Consider the following 24244-nt stretch of genomic DNA (forward strand, 5'->3'; position numbering starts at 1 on the left):
AAATCTTTTATTCAAAGTGAACTTACTTTTAAGTGTGGAATTCACCCACTTCTCTCATTATCTATGTTGATACATGAACACATCTGATAGCAACTAAAATTGCAATTTGCATTTTTCTCATTGTTAAATGCAATGCTTATTGCTATCAACTATCAACTAAAGGCTTTTAAGCTAGAGCGGAGAAAGTCTCTCTCTGTCCATCCCCCCCATGTCTCTGTCTCTCTCTGTCTCTCTGTCTCTCTGTCTAGGTCTTCCTCTGTGTCTCTGTGTCTCTGTCTCTGTCTCTCTGTCTCTCTGTCTCTCTGTCTGTCTCTCTTTCTCTCCCTCCTCATGCATTGGCCCAGTCTATGGCAGGACGATGGAGTGCCGCAGGGCGCTTCTTGAGGATATTCCACTGACAGTGTCAGAGTTCCTGTGGTGTGTGAGCAATAGGCGGCCTCCCCTCTCCTGCCTGAGAAGCAGTTCTTCTGGCCACAGTGTAATCAGCCAAGGCATTGTGAGAGAAGGAAGGCAGCCCGAGAGCGTGAGCAGTATTAATTGCTCTGCTTTATGGGCCAAAAATAGACCAACACTCTCTGATTGAAGTTAAAACCAAAAAAAAAAAAAAACAGATATGTGAGATTAAAAATAGAATGGGATTCAGAAGGGATGAATTGGGCAGCCCTACAACAACTGTTTCCAAGTGTGTATTTATTAAAGGGAATGACACACTTAAACACACATGCAGTATTTGCACGGACACTCTTTTTTCTACATTTGAAAACGATCTCTGATTTAAAGTCCCAGAGTCCTGGGTCAGGTAGACAATTTGACTGTTATGCCAAGACCCCACTGCCTGAAGGAACGAGGTTTAAGACAGCAACATCATTATCCAGTTCTCTCCCAGAGAACCAGGCTTTCCAGTCTGGTTACCCTAATAGAATATTTACTTATGTTAACAGGGAATTAAGTAGGCAAGTTACACAATCCACGGCAATACATCTTGAGTTTTTGCTTATGTTGTAAAAAAGTCAAACACTAGAGTTCATCAACTTAGGGAAAAGCAACTCATCAGTAGGACATGCTTTCCTAGCCAAGTACTTAAATCGTATGCTTCATATTAAATGTGATATATATTGAAATCATGACTTTTTTGTACTAAACAAATAGATCAGAACTGATTCATAACAGAAAATGTGCCTAATTAATTCGGTGGAAGAATTTTGTAATATAATGAAGCTAGTTTTATATAAAGAAATAAGTATTCCTCAAGGTCTTTTTTTTATTTTTAAGGCAATTTGTAAAATAAATATTTCACTTAGCTATTATGAGTGAAATCAAGAGAATCCAATCTTAGAATGTGTGATTTAAAAAAAAAGTACATGTAAAGTGTAAAATACAGGATAAGCAGGTTTTAAGAATTTTAAATTTCCGTACTCTAAAAATTCAAAGCACCACTTTAGAAATAGAGCTAGAAATATAATACTATTTATTCAATTGGAATTTTGGATGGTGGAGTTCAGAAGTATGAGCCCCACTTTATATCTTAAATCCACTAAAGAGGAATTTTTAAAAGCAAATGAGAATTCAGACTATTGTAAATATTCTCAGAAATACTAGACTATACAAACCAGGTTCAGAATAACTCAATTTATTTTTATTAATTTGTTTTTGTTTTATTTTATAAAGTTGTTCAAAATATTTGATTACATTTAATATTTGAACACCAAATCCCACCACCATGAGACTATCCACCACTATATGTTCATCCTGAATCCCAAACCTTGTCCTCAAAGCAGAACTGAAATAATTTATTTTGTATTGCTTGTTATGAATAATCCACTAAAAAGGAGACAAAAAAAGGTTTCTTAGAGGAAAGTGTGTGAATATTGTTGAATTTCACCCTGGAGCCATTAAGCCCTTGTATAAGAGATTAGTAAAGTGCTATTAAAGGTTGAGCTTTGTGTGCTTATGTCTACATCTGTATAAATCTATTTCCCCCTAGGATTGGTTGCTTTCTACTTTAAATTCCATCAAATGTGGGGAACTACTCTTGGTGTATTGCTAGTGTAAAGTACGAGATGTCCATGAATAGATTCACTCATGGGTGAGGCCCATGGGAGTTTGTGGTGAGACACCTTGAGCAGGGCAGCAGTGAGTTCTGGAGGTGCCAGGGTTGGCTCCTTGGGGGAGGGAGGGACCTCCCCCTCCCCCTCGGGGGTGCCCCAGATGAAACAGCCTGGCACAGGGTCCGGTGGCATGGCTACAATATCTCATTTTGTGCTCTCTTCTGAAAAATTTATATTGAGTCTCTGAATCATGGTCGTTGATGAGATAATATGGTACCAGCGGCAGCTTGTGGGGGTGACTGCCAAACTACTGGAAAAAGTGGGAAACAGAGGGGGTCACCCATTTCTGATTTCATTGAACCTGGAGAATGACTCAATTTATTTTGGACCACCCTGTAACACGGTCCTCCTGTTGTTCATGGATTTGTTTGAGCAGACACCAGTAATGTCTCCATTGTGAGACCTGTTACTGCTTTTGGCATATCAAATACATCATGGGTAGCTTGCCAGGCACTGCCTTGTGGGCAAAATTCTCTCGGTAGCTTGCCAGGCTCTCTGAGAGGCGCAGAGGAATCAAACCCAGGTCGGTCACGTGCAGGGCAAATACCCTACCCGCTATGTTATCGCTCCAGCCCTTGGACCACACTATGTCCAAAAACTTAGTATAGTATAGAAAAATATAGTATAGAAAAAACTTAGTATAGTATAGAAAAATATAGTATAGAAAAAATTAGTGGGTTATTCATAACAAGCTATATGAAATAAATTATTTCAGTTGTGCTTTGGGGACAAGGTTTGGGATTCAGGATGAACATATAGTGGTGGATAGTCTCATGGTGGTGGGATTTGGTGTTCAAATATTAAATGTAATCAAATATTTTGAACAACTCTATAAAATGAAACAAAAATATTTTGAACAACTCTATAAAATAAAACAAAGTAGCCATTACTTTGATACTGTCTTGATGGAGTTTTTGAGAAATCACCCCTAAAACATTTAAATGAATTGTTATTTTGCTGATGACTTACTTGAGTCTTTTAACAACTAAGTGTCAATCATTCTATATTTCTATTAGTATTTTAATTTTGTGGCAGAACAGTGAAATATACTTTGGGACATATTCCTCCTTCACTCAAATGTATTTATAGTATATTTATTTCTGGTTTTAGAAATATAAAAGTAAATAGGTCAGAATTCCACTTGTAATTTTCATTGTCCTAGGAGCTAAGCTGGGCAGAGCTGGGAGAGGGAGTCCCTGAGGACCACTTGGTGACAAGGTTCTGGAATCAAACTCAGCCTCCGGTTTCCCAGTCAAGTGATCGACCTATTAGGCATCATGATAGCTTCAGGTTTTGTTTTACTCAGTTTCCCCATAAAGGCTATGGAAGCAGCTCAACTTAATGATTTGTGTTTAATTAATTTGCCAAGATTAATAAAATCCAGCTCCCGGACGAGACCAGTGCAGTCTCCTACCCCTGCGCCTGGCTGTTCCTTGCCGGGGTCCCTTAGAGGGGAGCGGGTTGAGCTTTCCTCCCCACCCCAACCAGGGCTCCGGCAGCCGAAGACCTCCAGGACCAGCCACCACCATGCTGAGACCACTCTCCGCACACATGAAGGTACTGGCAGAGGGACAAAGCCACGCGGGTTCCAGGGCCGGGATCTCCAAGCCTACTCGGATTAGAGTCGAGCATCCTCCACCCAGATCCTCCAAATTCCAGTAGGCAGGGGTCACACCCACCACCTGGCCGCATTCGCGGCCGCGTGACATCTTATCAGGACATCCTTTTATGACATCTTATTTTCTCATTCCTACTTTGGACAAACTTGCAGGCTACCGAATGTAGCCTGCCCACAGGGCAGAGTCTGGCAAACTCCCCGTGGCGTACCCAATATGCCAAATACCAGTGACAATGATGGGTCTCATTCTCCTAAAAAGCCTTGAATATAATCTCAGGGCTAGGATGAAAGAGACGTTACTGGGGCCTGCTCGAGGCAATCGACGAATAACAGGATGATGAATTAATGAATGATAATTTGCCAAACAGTGGGGTCTGGGAAGGTCCTGTGTAAGCCACATTTGATCAGAGTGAGTTAACTCTTCTCCTCCAAAAAGGTATTATTTAAAATAATTCTGGCTCGCTCTCTGTGCAGTCCTAAGTGCCCATTGATCTGACAACCATATTCATGCACTGTCATTACAGACCACGTGACACATTCTTTATTGCCCCTGTCAGAATCACATAACCATGGCGATCTCTTGGGAAACAGATTTTGCTAGGATTTTCAACTTATTTTGGAAATCAAGAGAAAGCTATTTTGATGGATTGTGAACAACATGCTAAAATGAATTGAGAACCTTTTAGCGTTGATCTGAATGAAACTCGAGTCGCTCTTACTAGGCTTCAATTTGCTTTCCAGGCCGTCCAGTCCAGCTCTAAAGTTTAATGGCATTAGCCCAATTTCCTAATGCTTTTTAAATGGGCACTTTCTCAGGCATGGTAGGATGCAGTGAAGAATATGGGAGCAGGGAGAAAGTGAAATACACAATATAACTGCGAACACCTCTCTAATGTCATATTCCATTGGTTGGTCTGAGTCTTTATCTCACCCACTTACTCATCCAGTAACATGATTGTGCTGAAAAAAAAAAAGTAAAAATAAAAAATAATTGTGCTACTGTCACATTCTGTCATTATAGCATTATTGTAAATCTAATAATATTAGTTTAGTTAATAAACACAAATCTCTTGCAGTTTGCATGGAATAGTGTATTCCTTGTCGGTACATCTCAACGTGCATCATGATACTTTCTAATTACAAGTGATTTATTTATTTTATAAAAATTTACTTAGAATGTATTTAGTACATTAGTGATACAAGTTGGTATGTTCAGCTTAATCATCAAACATTTTTATTTAAGGTCCACATTAATAATTAATGTTTACAGAGAGTAATTGGGTTTCAAACCGGATAGTCAAACACAAGTGGAAAGTTTCTAGGAAATCAAATACATGGATTTACAGGCAATTATAGGGTAAGGTTAAGGGGCCTCACTTTCATTTGTAGTGACAGTTGAGGTATATAGGTATATTTAAGCTCTAGCGCAGACAATACTTATGCATTTAGATCCCAACAAAATGGTCAAGCTTAAAATGAAGGCTTAGGGGTGGGAAGGACCTGGGGACTTCAATTCAGGGATGTGGACACTGATGGTAGGGTTAGTGTTGGTGCATTATACACTTGAAACTCAGCAAAGAATAACTATGCAAATCATAGTGCCTTTTAAAAAAGTGAACACATGGAATGAGAGAAGAGCATGCCTAAAAATCTTTCACTGCTAAGTGTTTGAGGTTGAGATTGTGGGGGGTAGGACTCGCGGGCAACACTTACATGTGAGGCGTTTCCGTTATCATGTTAAAGGTGTCTGATGCTCTAATGCTTGGGCCGAGTTCTCAGATCTCATGCTCTGCGGTACCTGAAACCAGCACGGCAGCTGCCAGAGACTCCCAGGGCTACATTGGTAGTTCTCTGTGGGCTGTGTGGTGCAGGGCTTGGAACTCAGGGCCCTCACATGTGTGTCCCTGGTCTTGTAGGCATTGGGAGCTGAGAACTTTTACATTACATTTAGGATAAATAGAAATGCTAATGGTGGCATTGACAAGTTTAAGTATGAACAAATGGGTCATGTGTATATCAAGATCATTTAAAGGAGTGAGGTAGCTAAAAGGAAATTGGGAAACAGGAGTCCCTTCCCTGTCCCTGTCCCTGTCTTTGTTCCCTGATTGGATCACTCTGGCTTCTGTTCAGAGGCAAAGAAGAAAACTTACAGTGAAGGTTGAAGAGGGATATTATATCTCCTTTTTCGTTTAGTTCCTCTTATAAAGAAGAGAGAACAAAGAAAAACATGGGTCCAGAGAGAGGGATGCAAGGATGAAGGAGTTTGCCTTCCACGCAGTTAGCTCTAGGTTGGTTCCAGTGCCACCATGGTTCCCCTCTGGGTGGGAAAATTGGGGGAGCCCCAGGAGTGAGGTGTACTGAAAGGTGTGGCGCCACTAGAAATAGCTACAAGGCTGTGGGAAGTGGATCGGATAGGAGGCCACTGGTTCCTGGCCAGGGGTGCAGGGAGGGGATGCTGGAGAGGATCCAGAGCACTGCTAGAGGGGGGGAAAGGCTGGGAGATGTCATGGCAGTGCCCCCAAGAAGGCAGCACAGATTCAGGAAAGGAGATCCAAAGGCAGTAAGTAAACTGTGAGAGAGAGGTCAGAGAGGGTGCAGTGGATAGGGCACAGCCTGGGGTCAATCCCCAGCAACACCAGGAGTGATCCTGGGGCACAGAGCCAGAAGGAAGCCCTGAGCACTGCCAGGATACAAGCACATAAATAAATTGTACAAGTACATAAATAAATTGCGACAGGGAGAAGCAATCAGAAAAATGACAATTTCTCAGAAAACTCATGTTTAAGTAGTTATTAATCATGTACTCCTGCTACTGTCTAAATTTTTTTAAGTGAAGTCAAATTTTGTGACACAGGTTTAGTTGTTATTCTAAATATTTTTTCAAATAAATATAAAGCAATAATAAGATAATCTGTTATATTAGATCAAGACCTAAGAGAATCTCCAATCATCTTTTTTAAGTGCATTTCTTAGAAAATTCTAACTTAATTGGCAATTTCCAAGAAAAGGAAACTGTTCAAGTAAAGAAAAAGGAAGAGAAAAAATGTTTGTGTGTACATACATTTATATACATATGCACATGTATCTATGTATACCAGTGTGTGTATGCATACATGCACATATGCATATATGCATATAACTCTGTAATGTTTTTCTGAAATGCTAAAGAGTGAAATGATAAATACTGAAGTACTGAAAAATGTTTTTGCTAATTAAATATATTTCCAAGATTTGTGTAATTGCCACTGTTATTTCATAGAAACGATCAGTAGTTTTTAAGGATACTGTAAAGTGTGGCTAATATAAATTTTTCATTAACAAATAGGTCAATAATTTACAAGACTTTTATTCTAATTTAAAAAGTTGCTGTCAGAGTCTGGGAAAATAGGACTCAAAGAGGCCTGAACTTTCATCGCCACAGTATCAAATGCCTATGTTAATTTCATTTGAGAAGTCGATCATTAACAGCACAATGTAATATTAAATGGGTTTTTCTCCTCAGCCCTCTTTGACTTGGCTCTAACTATAAATTACCTAAAATTAGAAAGAAACTAGAATAAAACTCCCACTTTGGTAGCTTCCCTCCCCCAAATAGTAACCCCCAACATCAATGGAACAGCTAGTCAGTAAGCCAGCTAAACACTGGATAATTAGCTTTACAATTTCAATTTGATTGCAGTAGCAACAGAAAAAAAGAGAGCAGAGAATTTCACTGAATGGTTCATTTCATTTTCCAAGGGATTCCAGTTGTGGGAAATCACTGTTTTTTCTGTTTGTGGCAAATGTTAAAAGTCCAGGCAAGATTTACCTCTGAAAGTTAAAACAAAATATTAGGTTGAAATGTGATCTTGGCACCAGTTGATTCATTCCTCCCGTGTCTGTGAAGCACGTGCTAAGCATTGGGAGCTATTGTGGTCTTTAAAGATTAAAGTGGGAGATATAAAATGGATTGGACTTGCTCCTAAGAAGACTACAGGACCTCTAAGACTTTGAGCCTTGAAGGGAAAGTTGAGCATGTCCCTTTAGCTTTATAGGGACTTTCTTATCTAGGCTGAGAATCAAGGTGGGTTAGGACCTATTGAGAATAACAATAAAATCTACTTAGCACACTTTTATATAACCCCAGAGGCTTCTCCAAGACCTAACAAAGACCCCAAATTAGGATTGTGCCCTGGCAGGGCTCCCTGCTTGGTTCTGCTCTGCTTGGTTTTGCCGGATATATATATATATATATATATATATATATATATATATATATATACATACATATATACATATATGTATATATACATATATATATTTATATATATATGGGGCTGGAGCGATAGCACAGCGGTAGGGCATTTGCCTTGCACACAGCCAACATGGCCTATCCGAGTTCGATTCCTCTGCCCCTCTCGGAGAGCCCGGCAAGCTACCGAGAGTATCTCACCCGCATGGCAGAGCCTGGCAAGCTCCCCGTGACGTATACGATATGCCAGACACAGTAACAACAAAGTCTTCAATGGAGACATTACTGGGCCCTCTCGAGCAAATCGATGATCAACGGGAGGGCCTTTACCTTTACCTTTACCTTTACCATATATATATATATATATATATATATATACACATACATATATATATATTTAACTTTTTTTTAATTAGTGAAACACCACGAGGTACAGTTGCAGATTTACAAACATTTGTGCTTGGGTTTCAACTTAACAAAGATAGAGTAACCATCGCTCCACCAGTGCCCATTCTCCATCACCGATGATCCCAGTAGCCCTCCCACCTCCACACCCCATCCCCCCCACCCCACCCCGCCTCTGTAGCAGGGCATTCCCTTTTGCTCATTCTTTCCTTCAGGGTGTTGTAGTTTGCAATAGAGGTATCTGCTGGGTATATTTTTAACATTCTTATGGCCAGAGCCTTAGTTCAGTTGGGAGCATGCTGGCCTTGGAAGTGGTGGACCTGGGTTCAATCCTTAGCACACCCTGTAGTCCCCAAGCCTGCCAGAAGTGATTCCTGAGCACAAAACCACCAGGCATAATCCACTCCTCACTCTCCCCAAATAATAAAGCAAAAGTAAAGGTCCTCCCGTTGATCATCGATTTGTTCGAGCGGGCCCAGTAATGTCTCTATTGGAGACTTTGTTGTTACTGTGTTTGGCATATCAAATACGTCATGGGGAGCTTGCCAGGCTAGAGCGATAGCACAGCGGTAGGGCGTTTGTCTTGCACACAGCCCCAAATAATAAAAAGATAAAATACCGTTAGCATATATATATGTATATATGTGTATATATATATATATATACAGACATACACACACATATATATATGTCAATACATATATATATATATATATAGATTTATGTCTCAGAGAAATCTGTGTGGACAGCATATTCTAGCTTCTATCAGATTCTGCCATTGTATCTCTGGAAAGTAAATCTTTGGAAGAAAACACATTTGTTCCCCGTATTTTATTTTTTATAAGGAAATCTCAAGAAGTTGCACTGACCTACTTCCGTAAGGCCTTTGTGCAAGACTTCAGCACAGGTTGCAACCCTGCAGGGTGTCGGAAAATGTCTTTATTCTGGGAAACTCAAGCCAAGATAAGATCCAGAGCCAGTTGGCTGAGGTAAGAGGCCCCGTGGGAGCTGGGGACAGAAAGCTGTCTGCGCCCTGTTATCTAATGCAGCTGCCTTGGAGAACTGAGTCCCAGAGGAAAGGAGGGAAGGAGCGGCAGAGAAGCTTCATTTGCAACCTGTGGCTCTTTGGACATTTGATCTTCTATGCAACTTGGTATTTAATGTCCTTAGAAGTGTCTGGATGAAATATTCTTGCCTCAGACCCTGTTCCGCTCTGTCTCAGACTGAGAGCATCTGGGGGGGAAGTTTCTCCAGATCTGCACATTTCCGAAGGCCTAAGAATCTCCCCAGGTACCGAAGGAGAGATGACACACCTGTAGCCTCAGGACCTCAGCCAGGCCAGGGCGAGAGCTCAGCGTGACTTATGTGTCACTCCTGAAAGAACAAGAGACTTGTGTGCCGTGTGGTGGGGAGGCTAGATTCCAACATGTGGCTCATTCTGTCCCTGCTACAAATCCTCACGATTTGCCACTTCTGATAATCTGCCTTACAGCTCTGCCAGGTACAGAAAGTGAGACTGGACGCGCACAAGGCAAGGGAATAGGGGGTCAGAAACTGACCCCTGCCCTGGCTGTAGGGATGAATATCCCAAGTTTCAGGAGGAGAGAAAGCCGGGAGAACTGGAACGCAGACCAATAGGGACACAAAAACCATGGGGACGGGTCTTGGCTTTTCGATGGCGGTGAGGGGAAGTGCCTAAAAAATCTAGAGTCATCCCCATATTCATGGCCTAAGAGATAATAAAGACATAATTTTATTTTTTATTTATTTTAATTTATTAATTTATTTATTTTGAATACCCATCCCTCCACCAGTGACCATTTCCCAACAACATGGATCCCAGTATCCCTCCCACCCTCCATCACCCCCCATCCCCCCCTGCCTCTGTGGCAAGGCATTCCCTTTGTTCTCTCTCTCCTATTGGGTGTTGTGGTTTGCAAATAAGTTAAGCCTGATTTTCAGGGAGAAATGTTGGATGATTTACTTTCCATTGATCCCTTTGTATTTAAGGAGATGTTGCCCGGCTGCTTATGCAGCCGCGTGGTTTGGAGTAAAAGACCTGGTTCCTGCGTGCCCAACCTATGCTTATAGAGGCTCATGGTCACCGGGGTTCCATCTGGAGAAGGCGGGATGCGCCACCTACTCCATCTGGGACTTCCTGGTGATCTCGGCTCTTTTTGGGACCTGGAGCATTCTCCCGGAGCTGTGGAGCCTCCCAGTGGCCTTTCTTCTCTCAAGACATAATTTTAGAGAGTGATGGAGGTCTGTGTGGACAACTGGGGGTGATGCAATAATTTTGTACGTTAAAATCTTAAGAATCACTACTGTTATTCTAACCATACTCCTTGAAGTATAGGGCATTTACCTTGCATGCAGCCGACCCTGGTTCGATTCCTCTGCCCGTCTCAAGAGCCGGGCAAGCTACTGAGAGTATCCTACCCGCAAGGCAGAGCCTGGCAAGCTCCCTGTGGTGTATTCGATTTGCCAAAAACAGTAACAACAAGTCTCACAATGGAGGCGTTACTGGTGTCCGCTTGAGCAAACTGATGAACAATGGAAGGACAGTGCTACAGTGCGCTTCCTTGAAGTATAGTGATGTTTTCAGTTTGCTTGTTTTATGCAGCAATGACAGTCATATGTCTGCCTTACTCAAAGAGAAGCACTTCGAATAGTCAACTTCCGAAAAATGCTAAAAGATATTTACTTTCGAAATGAAAGGTCTGCTCAGAATAGTCCATATGCGGGGTAATGGAAGGGACTCGCTGCATGGTAGAGGGCTGAAAGGTACTCGTTTTCCATATACCTTTTCTAAAATATAAGTAATTCTGTACATATAACTCACCTCTCACCTCGAGCTTCTAATAGAAATGGAGCCCTACAAAGGTGACACATAGACACATAACGGGGGCCTGGAAAACTGGATAATTGGATTGTTAGTTATCAGCCCTTCACCTCCATATTTGTGCAGCCTGGGAAGGTATCATTTCAGAGGAGCCGAGGCGAGACCTTTTGTCTTGAAATGCTGTATGGTGGGAGCCAGGCTGCCTTTTAAGATAAGGCCAAACGGACAGCTGAAGCCTTGTGCTGGCGACCGGAGCATCCTAATTGCGTGTCTTTGTTCCGGCTCACCATTGAAAGGGTTTTGTTCATTTACACATGCACATAAAACCATTTTAGGCTCATTCGCGGCAATTGTCAGAGGCAGGCATTTGTGAACTAGTGTTGCTAATGCTGAAATACAATTTATCTCCGGCTACAGATGACCACAGTCCTGGGGAAATCCTTTTATTCTTTACATTATGCCTTCGCTTTGTATTCATTTTCATTCCTCTAGCTAGACTAGATTTCTTGACAGTCATTTCAAATTCCATTTAGGGAATAGCACCAAGGGGCATGACCAAGATGAATAAGATTTCCCATCTGTACCCCGAAGAGCCTGTATTCAGAGGTGACTTTAAATGAGAACACACATTTCCAGAAAGTTAATAAGGCAGACGGTGCATTTGGAATGAAACTACCCTCTAAAGTTCTCGAGAGCAGTTAAACAAAATATTTTAAAAATTTTAATGCAATTAATACATTTAATTAGGTTTCCCCTTTTATTTCAAGGAAATGTAGTTCCCTCTGCACCGGGAATGCATAGGGAATTCTTACACCACTAGATTCTTCTCTGTTAGCTGGACGATGAGAATAAATGAGAATTAGAATTAGACAGAAAAGGGTCTTTCAAACACCACCAGCAGATTCATGAAATCTTCCTATTACTTCAAGATAGTGTCAGGAACAGAAGCATCAACGGGGTGAAATACTCAGTAAACAGCTTCAATTTTATCAGTTTACATGTTTTTGTGTCTGGGATGGGCCATATCTAACAACCCTCAGGGTTGACTCCTGGCTCTGTGCTCATGGAGAGAGAGATAGCAGAGTAGAAAAAGCACTTGCCTTGCATGTGGGTTGGTGCCCCAGAAGGTCCTCCAAGCACTGCCAGAAGTGATTCCTGAATATCCAAAATCCAACAAAAAAGTATTTAAGTATTTCAACAACATGAAATCTAACTGGTCTCCATTCTTTGTATTTCACATTTTAATCGGAGATGAAAATGTATCACAGTCTTAGTAATATTAGATAAAATATTCATCATATAAAATTTTGCTAAGCAATGAAAAATAAGCAACGGAAAATAAATAATTTAACTGGAGAGTGATTATTTTATTTCAAGTATAGCATAACAGTAGACAAAACAATCCAATTATTTATATGTAGATATTAAATTTTGAAATTGAAAATAGTTCCTTTTTATTTTATTGATTTGGCATCTTTTTATTGCCAAATTCAATATTTCTCTTGAACTATAGTTTGAAGGAAATAAGAAAACTGAATGGTGAGGATTAGTTTTTTGAAGAAATGACTTCACATTAAAATGATAAGACTTGGACTGAAAAAACAAAACTAAGGGCTGGAGCGATAGCACAGCGGGTAGGGCGTTCGCCTTACACGCGGTCAACATGGCCGACCCGAGTTCGATTCCTCCGCCCCTCTCGGAGAGCCCGGCAAGCTACCGAGAGTATTCGATATGCCAGACACAGTAACAACAAAGTCTCCAATGGAGACGTTACTGGGCCCGCTCGAGCAAATCGACGATCAACGGGAGGGCCTTTATCTTTGGCTGGAGCAATAGCACAGCGGTAGGGCGTTCGCCTTACAAGCGGCCAACATGGCCGACCCGAGTTCGATTCCTCCGCCCCTCTCGGAGAGCCCGGCAAGCTACCGAGAGTATTGGATATGCCAGACACAGTAACAACAAAGTCTCCAATGGAGACGTTACTGGGCCCGCTCGAGCAAATCGACGATCAACGGGAGGGCCTTTATCTTTGGCTGGAGCAATAGCACAGCGGTAGGGCGTTCGCCTTACAAGCGGCCAACATGGCCGACCCGAGTTCGATTCCTCCGCCCCTCTCGGAGAGCCCGGCAAGCTACCGAGAGTATTGGATATGCCAGATACAGTAACAACAAAGTCTCCAATGGAGACGTTGCTGGGCCCGCTCGAGCAAGTTCTTTGCCATTTGAAATAATTTTAATGTCCTTCCCTTACATTCATGCTAAATCAAAACCTTTGACTATGGTGGACAGAGCATCTTTTTTTCAGTCCAGGTATGTTTGTGTGAAACCAGAGCAGGTTCTTCTGGTACACTCCCTAATCTCTTCCACCCCTCTCCCTTCTATGAGAAGGAATGGTTTCTCACCTACATCAGAGTTTGTCCATCTGTCAAGTATTCCCTGACCCAGTGTGCTTTCAATTTTAGTGTTTCCTTTGTCATGCTACAATCACCATCACTTCAAATCCTGGGATTCCTTGCTTTTCAAGAACTTGTGCAATAGACCTGGCTTCGATTGATGCTCAGTTCTTGAACAAATTCTCATCTCTACACTCACATTCTGTACTTCGGTTATTCCAGATTATCTTTTGGAGATTTATAATTTTTCTTAACTTTTGTATTCAGGCTACGTATGGTTATGCTCAGGACTTGTTCTAGCTCTGTGCTCAGAGATCATTCTTGGTGAGATCTAGACACTATATGTAGGGCTGGGAAAGGAAGCCAGGTCAACCACATATAAGCCAAGTCACCTAACTTTTTTGTATGGTTTTTTTTTTGTTGTTGTTGTTTGTATGGTTTTAATTCTTTTGGTATTTTTAAAATGTGTTTATACTTTTTATTTTTCCATAAGAACTTGTTTCTCTTCATTGTACACATCATAAGTAACTTGTCTTTCTAATCTCTGGGTTTGAAATTATCATGCCATCCTTGCATTTCTCAGTCCAAATGATCCTATAAACAGGATTTTTTTTCCGAGAAGAAAAACTGTCAATGACTAGATGAAGGAGTTAAGCATAAATTAAAATAGATTTTTGTGTAATTCAAGAAGTAACACAAATATACAGCTCAGTGTTTGTTCATACATACGTTGAGCTATTACTAGGACAATATCCAGGAAATTTCTCATCTATCTATCTTTCTTCCACCAAGATTTGTTTCTCTTCTTCTTGCATTTGATTTGCACAAAATTATTAGCATATTCTCTCTTGTGGATGACTTCCTTGGTTAATCTCCATGTGTCTGATATCCAACCATATTCATAGAGAATTATTGTGATTAATTGAGCCACACTTCATTTTCGTTTATGGAGACAGTGAGTAGTGACCCAACTGGGGGAACTGGAATAATGCTTCAATAAAAAGTTCCAAAACATTTATTTTGGAAAATTAAATATGAGATTTATGTCAAAGATGATGAGTCGCATATTACAGGAATTGAAATGGCTGTTCTCTAATATTTTTAAATATGTTTTTAAAAATATTTAAAAATAAGAACCTTAACATTTCTCAGTATTGACATTTATAATATTAACATTTATGTAATAAAGTTAACATAATGGCCTGGGTTTGATACTCGATACTATATCGGGTTCCCTAAGCTGCTCAAGAAGCAATCCTTAAACACAAAGCTAGAAATAAACTCTGAGCACTGCTAACCATGGCTCAGACATTACAAAGAAACAGTATGAGGTCACATAGCATCCCAGCACAAAAGAGATTTCCAAATAATTTAATGACTTCCATGTGAAAACACAAATCGTTCACTGATACAACAAAAGACACCCTGATAGCTCTCTTCGATTGGGAAATTTCAGTGTTTTTAGGAGCTCTGGAGCAAATCGATGAACAAGGGGAGGACAGTGACAGTGACAGCGTACCAAGAAACATACAAAGCCCAGAAACATATTTCTAACAAATTGTTATATAACAAGCTAGACTCTTACTAAAAATATTGTGAGTTTCTGGCATATCTTTATTTTCTTCAACCGTTAGAGTTCTGTTTATTAGGAGTGATGTAGGTCTTGGCGGGGAGCATATCAAATAGAACAAAGCTAGTAAACAATCTTAAATAAACTGGAAACCTCAACTGTTATCTCATTTGACTAACATCTCACTCAGAATGCAAACAAAGCTCTTGCTTCTAATTGTTCAATGTGGGATATGTTAGAGTGGGTTGTCCCGCTCATAAACACTGAAAGAATTCAAGGCTCATTAATGGTCTGTACGTGGGCAGTGATGGGGGAGGAGCCTTTGTGAGAAGGCACAGAGGACCATGAAATCACTTTCTCCAGTGTACTCCACTTTGTTCTTTTCTTAGTTTTTGTGTAGTCAAGTTAGCACATGAAATTGCTTTGGCCCTTGGTAGCCACAGAAATACTTGGTCAAGTCCCAAGAGAAGCCTCGAGCACCAACACATTCTTAGTTATTTAGGAATGAACTATCTATTTTTTCTGTTCTTAAAATAGTGTTAACAACTGGCAGACCAAATGTCACAGGATCAGGTTTTATGAAAACAGACTATTTGGGATGTTTGGTATTTAGTCCTCATGGTAAAATGAGCAGAAGATTGTCAGATGCTTATGTTTATCATTCTTCATGTGTAAGAATCAAGGCCTCTCAATATAAAAAGTGCCTACCTATGGGACAAAGAGGAAAAAATTGGATATGAGAGAGACAAAAAAGTGATCAAAGTCAGCTCTTTAAAATAACCTAATACAATAAATTTTTGATTGACCAAAATAGAAATAATATTGAATTCCTCAGTAGCTTAATAGGCAATTCTTTGAAACTCTACAATAAGCATTGCTTACACATGAGATGTAAAACTACAAATATTATTAATTATGTGAAAGCTTGTCAGTATTCCTTAAAGTATCAATATTTGATAAGTGTTTCATAATTTTATATTTATTTTTGTGATTCTAATGTCTCAATGGACTGAATTTTTCTTAAGAATAAGGACCCAGTCTGCTAAGCTTTCTATTCTTTAATTATTCTGATCAATAGTGAATATACTAAAAGCTAAAACAAATTTTTTTCATTTACTTTCAATAAGATAATCCAGACCCTGAAATGTTGTTCAGAAGCTTAGCTTTTAAAATGTAAATAACTGTCAAAATTCTTGACACATTCCACATTCGTAGACTTAATTATTTGTGTTTTGATTAATTAGGATTAACCTTTTATGACACATGTAATATGCAAAACTAAGATGTAAAACAACTTAGTAATTATTCACTGAACTTTTTCAAATCAGTTTTAAAATAAATGTGTAATATGATAGACAAATTGTTTAGATGCAGGCTTCTAAAAACTGTAGGTGAGCTAGTATCATTAAAATAGTGCTTTCCGGCATGCAAATGATCTACAGGCCATAACCCTCCACCAGCAGGGGGGTGTCTAAGACCCTCTTCTGGTGAAAGTTCTTGTCTGCCTCCTCTGCCAACCTGCCCAGCTTAGGCATATTGATTCTGTATCCAAAATCAAAAGGGTTTAGTATCCGTAGTTACCATCCCTTCTTTTGCTTTATATTTTTTAATGACATTTAGGTAAGATCATTTGGAATTTGTCATTTTCTTTCCAACCTATTATGTTACTTAGCCTAATCCTTTCTAGTCCTATTTAAGTTGCATCAAAAAAACACAATTTCACCTTTTCTTAATGCTTAATAGTATGCCATTGTATGACCTTATTTATCTAAGTGTATTTTGTTGAAAGTTTGGGTTATTTCCATATGTTAGGTGCTACAAAGAGTACTTCAATGAATGCAGATGTGCATAGATCTTTTTTAGTTAATATTTTTGGGCTCTTGGGATAAATACCAAGAGTAAAGTGATTGGAGCTTATAAACGTTCTATTTTGAATTTTTGGAGAAGTCTTCAGAAAAAAAATTCAGAGCCTGCAGCCAGATGGCATTCCCAATAACAGGTTTTCTTTCCTGTCTGTATCCCACCCATATTGAATGTTTCTGGTTCTTTTGATACATGCAATTATTGCTGGTGTGAGGGGATATTGCATTCTTGGCAAAAGGTTAATATCTGATATATGTAAAATCTTTAAAGACTTAATAACTTCAAAAAAGAGAGATAAATAATGAACATACTTTCTTGAAGAAGACAAATGGATGGATGATAGTCAGATGAAAATATGTTACTCTTTACTTATTATAAGGGAAATGAAAATCAAAAGTATCAAATACCACCTCATTGTGAAAGTAGCCTGAAAACTAAGGCCAAGAACATTACTCTACCTTGAATAAGTGCTCATTTCTTATAGGAATGCTAATATTTTTAACTGGAATATATAGATACTAATTATAATAATCACAATTATACCATTGTGACTAAGAAGCACATCTCTTAGAAGATATGCCTCTAAAGCTATCAAGAATATATATTGTCAGGTTGTAGACTTTTCTCTGGTCTACCTTAATTAATCTCTCTCATATGAGAAAAAATAGTTGTGAGTTTCTAGATTTTAGAACAGAATAAATTATTCTGACTTGAACATCTGGATTCTAAACTATATGAATTATTTTAAATAAATAACCAAACCATTTGCATTTCAGGCATGTATCAAAAGATTTAACTATGAATTATTTACAATTAAGAATTTCTTAAATCTAACTTAAGACATAGAAGAATCTGTAATTATTTACCCGACTACTTATTCTTGATATTTTTTCAATCCACATACCTAGAACAAGTTAATACCTTTTACAGGCTCACCTATATCCTAGATCCCGAAACAAATCCCTTTTCATAATCCTGAGAGATTTAATTTCTCCTACTTCAGATGATTGACATTTTAGCATTTTGAGCTGGTGTTCTAATTTCTGTTACTATAATAAGTTTTGTAAGAACAACAACAAAAGCCATTTTCGATCTCCAAAGAAATACTTTCACTGGGTTGAATTAATCTTACATTCTCAGTATCTACAATCTCCCCATAGAAAAAATACCTAATTGTTTTGTAAAACATAATAGAAAATTTTACCTATCATTTCTCCTGTGCCCTGTATGTGAGTGCCTTGTGTGTCTCTTATGTAAGAATCACATAGAACTTTTTGTTGTTTTTTTTTCAAAGCTGAATTGTGTGTTTTATTTTATTGGAAAATATAAACCACATATAATAAGTCCATCCCAGAGCAAAACAATGAATGTCTCCAAATGTACCTATTTAACTTACAGTAGAAAAGACTCCGTACTATGTATTAGTATCTCTGCTAATCTTTTAGAATAAGTGGTCAGAAAAAAATAGATAAGAACTATTCAGTTATAATGAAAGCACAATTCACTGCATAAAAATAGACTGTCTAAGTTAGGTTAATGAATATTCATAAAGTTACATGCTCGTTGAGCCTAGGAGTTTATAGTGGTGTTGCTAGCTAGGAAACTGATCTGGGTTAAAGAATATAGGGCAGATGGATACCTACAGGAAGTTGGTTAAGCAGGATCATGATAGGGATGGTAGGGGCAGACAACAGAAGCAAAATATTTTCTGAGCAGAAGAAATACCATGTAAGTAAAAAAAAGAAAATCAAATATAACGTGTCCTATTAAAATCAAATATAAATAGTCTCCTAAGTATAAAGGCAATAAGTAAGTCCTGAGAAAATCCAGGAGTACAATCCCCGCCCCTCCCCCCAAAAAAAGTAGGTCTCGGGCATAACATGAGGTTAGCATCAACCAGCTTATATATAGGAGATTGGAACTAGAGGGTGGGAAAACCATGGTAGAGGAGGGCTCACAGTAGGAAGAGACTTTTCACTGTGGAAAAGTAAGTGACATTTTGTGTTATGGAGATTGCAATAGTCCTGGAGAAGAACTTTAGGTGGTGTGTGTTAGATATGCAGCCTGGTCTGTTGAGAAGTTGTTTTTTTTTTTTTTTTTGCTTTTTGGGTCACACCTGGCCATGCACAGGGGTTATTTTTGGTTCTGCACTCAGGAATTACTCCTGGTGGTGCTCAGGGGACCAAATAGGATGCTGGGAATCGAACCTGGTTTGGCCACATGCAAGGCAAACGCCCTACCTGCTGTGCTATTGCTCCAGTCCCTGAGAAGTTTTTTAAAGAAATAAATTGATGAGTTAGATTATATTGTACTCCTAATAAGGAATATAGAGGAAGCATTGCTAAGATTCCTTAAACAGTAATTTTAATTTTAACATTCCATCCACATTGTGATTTTATTTGATTTTTTTTTCAGGAGTACATGAGATCTTATTTGGAAGTAGGGAAGTACATTTTTAAGATTTCAAATTTCTTTAGAAGCACAGTGAAGACGAAAATGTGAATAGGGGTTAGGTTGTTGGCCTGAGAGTTCTTAAAATAATGAGTCATTATACAAAGACAGTATATAAAGAGGGAAAAAAAGATAGAACTGCAAATGGAAATATGGCCAGTCACTGGTTCCCAGGAGGGAGAGAAACAGTAAAGCAATCCATCAGGAAGTGGAGAAGTTTGGTACAGAGAGCAGAATGACTAAAAGGGAAGGTGATTTCACTCTCTGTTATTCACTTGAACAACGTGTTGGGGTGTAGTGTTGTGGATTGACACTGAGGAAGAAGAGGAACATCACTAGCAATGAAGTTAAGCATAAAGGTTCAATGTCAGAACGGTAATCTCTATGGAAACTGGCAGTGCTGGGAATGTTCGTAACTATGGAACTGGGAGTTAGAAGTGGAAACCTGCTGGTAATAGCAGATGAAGAATGTGGGGTGTAATAGCATTAGGTTCTATGACTCCACGTGCCAAATTTCTGTAAGGTCATTTGAAGACAGAGAGGGAAGCCATTGCAGGAACAAGCAGAACTTTAAGCCCAATAAAGTAGTTGATGTTCATGGAAGACAAGTCACGCTGCGGTGGGTGATGCCACGCGGATAGCGGTCCTCAGGGAAGGGACAATGCCTTGTTAAGACATGGGACTCTCTTAGGAAATTGTTCATCTTGTTTAGAGAGTACACATTGGAGGGTAGAATGGAATACATTCAGAAAGCCAGTTCAGGGGCAGTAGTCACCCCATAACCTCATGGGGATGATATTGTTTCCAATGGAAGACTGAACAATACAAGGTCTGGGTAAGATAAAGTATGTGGATGGAAGAAGATCCCTAGTGATATTTTGTGAAGACATTTTAGGGGATAGCATCCATTTTACATTTTGTGCTATTCTGTAGCCCCCACAAATCCTGGAAGGACAATAGGCTCTCATGTCCCACTTATTTCCTAAACTTTGAAAAAAATATTGACGCTGGTGATCCGGCTTTTTGTTATTTTCTTTTTTACTTCCTGTTTTTCTTCCCTAAACTAACAAAGTTGAGAATTACCGATCATTAAGGCATCAGTACTTCCCTCTACCTGCCAGTTCCCTTCCTCCTTTATTATTTCAGGGTGTTGGTTCACTTCTGAATACATCAACTACTATGCGAGGGTACTGTAAGGCAGAAGCAAGTTTAAACACAGATGGATTCATCTGTGCATATTCATGATCAGTTCTCATTACCGGAGGCTGCCCATCACTGTATTTTCAAACACATCAGCTTAAAACAGTTGGTATTTGCATAAATAGTGCTCATCACGAAAGCATTAACATTGTGTGAGAAGGTGAAAGAAGTGCATTGAGTGCATCTGTCTTTACCATTATCATCTCTCAAATTATGGTCATTTCACAAGACAGAAAACAGGATCTTATGTATCAGAAAAATCTGTATAAGCTTGTAATTTTAATTTCCCAGTAAGTGTTTCTGCAGTAATTAAATATGCACAGGTTTTTAAAATAGAGATTAAAATATGAAAGAGATCAAGCTATTTACAATCTAATTAGCTCAAAATTGGATGAGTAATATAAATGCATAATTAATCTGGTTTGACGATGACAAACTTGAAAGGGAGATTATGGAATTAGTCACAGAAAAAAAAGTATCTTTTTAAAAGAAAAACACTTTTTATAATCAAAGTCAAAGTGAAAAGTTCCTCAGATAGCTTTAATATCATCTTCCATACCTATTTTCTGGACATTTTTATATGATATATTAGTAAATAAAGGTACAGTAAAATATTTTTCTCTCATTAGAATTTCTTTTAAAAAGCTCTTGCTATAAGATACTTATTAAGCAGATTAGTTATAAAAATTTACTTTTGTAGTTTTCTACATACTTTTTGTTTTCCACACTATAAATAATTTATGACAAAGTTTTGAGAAAACTACGTATATATTTTTAATCTCTACTTAAAAAAACTATAAGACTAAGTTTACCCGTGATAAACTACAATTAGGATTTTACTTCAATTGCCCTAGCATTTTCTCTTCCTCTTCTCCTTTATGCTCAAAGGAGTAAACACATCAGATACTATAGTTTATACTTTCTTCTAGTCACTCAAAAGCTATACGACCCTCCAAAGACAGATGCAATAGCTGCATTACATTTTTCTGCCAAGGTGATTTGCCCTCCTCTGCTTCATGTTATAAGAAAGAGAAACATAATTAGAGTGATTTATCTATAGCAATGTTCTTTGTCCATAATACTTCAGTATGAATTCTTCTAAGAATAATGACAGATCTTACATAGCTTCAGGGTAATTATAAACATCAGTAACTTTTGTACTTTTATATCATACTTTAAAACAATTGTCTAATAATTTCTGTATGTCATTTGATTCACTAATGTCCCGGGTAGCAGATTTTTTTTCAGTAACGTTTCTGGTGTGGGGATAAATATCATATAGAATTGTCATTGCTCTTTAAGGACTGAAGGTCGGGTTTTGGGCTACACCCAGTGCTCAGAGATACTCTTGGCTCTGAGTTCAGGGATGCCTCCTAGCAGTGCTCACCGTATGTGGTACTAGGGATCAAAGGTGGGCCACCCACATCCACGACAAGAACTTACCCTCCTATGCTCGCTAGCCTTCCATTGCTCTTTGATTTTGCTAAAGCTGGGAAACTATATAAGTTTCTTGCACCTTATATATTGATGCTATTAAAAATGACTATCCATCCATTTTATCTCTTTGTAAAATTATAAATCAATGCCATTTTGTGTCTATCTGACGTTTTCATCTTGAATACAGTCAAGTTCTCCTTACCTGACCTGAATACTTGGTAAGACTTATCATGGGTCTGGAGGCAGGAGCCTGACAGCCAACTGGCCCTCATGACTGATACCAAATTCTTCACACACTCAAGTTTCTGCTGGATGTGATCACTATAAAGATGGCTCCGATGATGTACCAGTGTCTGGAGGAACCCAAGGATGGTTTTAAGTTTTCTTGGAAAGCACAAGTTGGCAACTTGAAGGTTGTTCCCAGTTACGTTTTTACAAGTCCATATACTTAATGTTTATCCTGCTAGAATCAACTCTACATGCAAAAACAATGCAGAGGAACATAGTATCTCTTTCCTTATTTTGAGAACTGTGCGAAGTGACTAAAATAAATTCCGCATGTCCTATTAGATTAGTTAAGGACAACAGATATGAAAGATAATGGATTTTTGCTGTTGTTCTTCAATAAGTCAGTGTTTTTCAAATGGTTATGAAATCTTTGTGTCCACAATGTTAACTGAATTCTTTGGATTAATTATTTAAGGAATGGAACTTTGGGGTATATTTTTGGTTCCAGCAGAACTATTTACAACATGACTCAGATATTGCACTGTTTGCTTCTCCAGGATGGTGACATTTCCCCATTGTTGTTCTTAGGAAATCCTTGGCGAGACACTTTAAGAAATTGAATTTTTTATTTTTGTACTTAATCTAGAGGAGACTTTTTAAGATCTTCGCCAATATGCCTCATGCCCAGATTAATCATTTAGTGAAGAGGATGACCTGGTTTGGTCATTAATATGGCGATTAGCAAGGATTAGCTCCTTCATTCTTTCAAAATGAGACACTCCATAATTGGCCTTTGCACTAAAAATTTTTGCCTTTTTCTCTAGCCATGGAGCTCACCATCCAGATTTGTAGCATGTATTATAAGTTTGCAGAAGGAAGGAGAGTGCTTAGCAAAAAATTGGTCCATTTCATATGTCAGAAGCAGTTCCCGCCTATCACAAACCTTTTATGGGCCCAGGCAGCAGACCTCAACTCTCTAGCAAGGGACCCCAAGGTGGCACAGCTTGGAAAATTCACTGGCACATGGCAGCCACACCCCCTTGGCCAGGAATGGCCCAAACCTATGTACTCTGTGTGTGGAAACCTTCTTTCCTTTCAAAGTTTCAAGGCAAACTCCATTCCTAGGAACCCCCACCATCCCACTTGGGGTGCAGAGTAATTCCTGGACATTGGACAAGATGCTCCTCAGACTCACTGCCTGGAGAAACCAAGTTCTCAAGGCCAGAATTCTCTTCTCTTCACTGTCTCCTTCCCCACACTTCCCAGATCAATTTTGTGTGCTTTGCTCTGTCTTGTCCAAAATTCTTTTCTGTGAATATAGAAAAGTCTGGAAATCCTGTGTATGACTCTGGACTTTGTTGTCTACACCACACAGGTGGCCCCATGGGCTTTGGTCAGTCTGACTTCCCAAGAACACAAATACCTGAGGTCCTCACTGAACAGGGCAAGAGGCACCCACCTTCCCCCCACCCCACTCCCTATATTCCCACCAGCCAGAGTTTCATGTGTTAAATACCACTGTAGCCCTGTCCTCCTGTTCATCAGTTTGCTCAAGCAGGCACCAGTAACGTCTCCACTGTGAGACTTGTTACTGTTTTTGGAATATTCAATACGCCATGGGGAGCTTGGCAGGCTCTGTCATGCAGGTCGTGTTAAATAATAATCGCTAAATGTTGACGATGCTTGTGGGAAAATGCCCCTATTCTAAAAACAGCCAAAAAAAAAAAATCTTGGAATATTCTATAAAGGAACACTCAGAGTGGGGAGAATGAGGAAACTGATGCGAATAAAGAAGGGTGTCTCTGCATTCTCTGCCCGTTGACAACTGGTCCATGGATGCTGAGGGAAAGGCACCTTTGGGGTCACCCACAGATGCGCATAGTTCAGGCAAGACGGAAC

This window comes from Sorex fumeus, unplaced genomic scaffold, assembly GCF_029834395.1.
Source record: "Sorex fumeus unplaced genomic scaffold, SorFum_2.1 ptg000099l, whole genome shotgun sequence".
Classification (NCBI taxonomy): Eukaryota; Metazoa; Chordata; class Mammalia; order Eulipotyphla; family Soricidae; genus Sorex; species Sorex fumeus.